This window comes from Etheostoma spectabile, chromosome 9 (genome assembly GCF_008692095.1).
Source record: "Etheostoma spectabile isolate EspeVRDwgs_2016 chromosome 9, UIUC_Espe_1.0, whole genome shotgun sequence".
NCBI lineage: Eukaryota > Metazoa > Chordata > Actinopteri > Perciformes > Percidae > Etheostoma > Etheostoma spectabile.
The window spans coordinates 14002060-14002856 of NC_045741.1; the positions used below are offsets into that span (position 1 = coordinate 14002060).

At 35.8% G+C, this 797-nt stretch overlaps 1 protein-coding gene across 2 annotated transcripts in view; it reads right to left on the reverse strand.

Moving 5' to 3' along the window:
• The window catches only part of LOC116694964 (protein ENL), a 20408-nt gene that overhangs the window by 5345 nt on the left and 14266 nt on the right, over window positions 1–797 (reverse strand). The window lies entirely within an intron of this gene.

Below are 797 nucleotides of genomic sequence, written 5' to 3' on the forward strand. Positions count from 1 at the left end.
GGGACAGGGCAAGGTCAGAGGTCACACACACAGACAGAATAACAGACAGAACACATTGTCAAGCTGCTTAGCATTGTAATTGTGTGTGTTTAAATGATTTGCTGCTAATATGGAGCTAGTTATCATTTGGTGAAGGAGACAATAAGAGTAAACAATATTAAGACAAAATAACTGGTGAGGTGGTTTAAAAAAAATTAAAGGCACCTTATCATTTTACAAGTTTACTGCACATCACCCAGTACGAGATTGGGCTAATAACATCTGTTTCAGTCTGTACAATATCAATTTTGAGGCATGTCAGGTTGTGATGAAAACCAGTTATATTGTAGTGCTACGATTTATTTTAAATAGAAAAAAATACGGATGCAAACAGAAAGTTCCATCCACCAGTATTCATGTACAATTTGCAAGTATAAAAAAACCTGAATGGAAATGGCAGAAAATTGGATAAAAATTCAAAATGTCGCAAAACAATTGGTGGGGAAGTGGGTCAATGAAAGCTAAATGCACTGGAAACAGACTTGAAATAACTCCGGCTGTCGTGAAGCATGTAACTTAAACGCCCACTGACGTAACATAAAATGGCGTCAGACAAAAACAAATGTGTGGAGCGATGACACTGTAACCCTTCTCAAAGAACAGTGATGGGAGTAACGGGTTACAAAAGTAACACAGTTACAGTAATGTATTCCTTTTTTGCTGTAACGCATTACTAATCAATTTTAATATATCACTATATTTAGTAGTAATTTTATACCTAATACAGTCTCTGTGACACGAGTTAGTGGTGTTTTTTT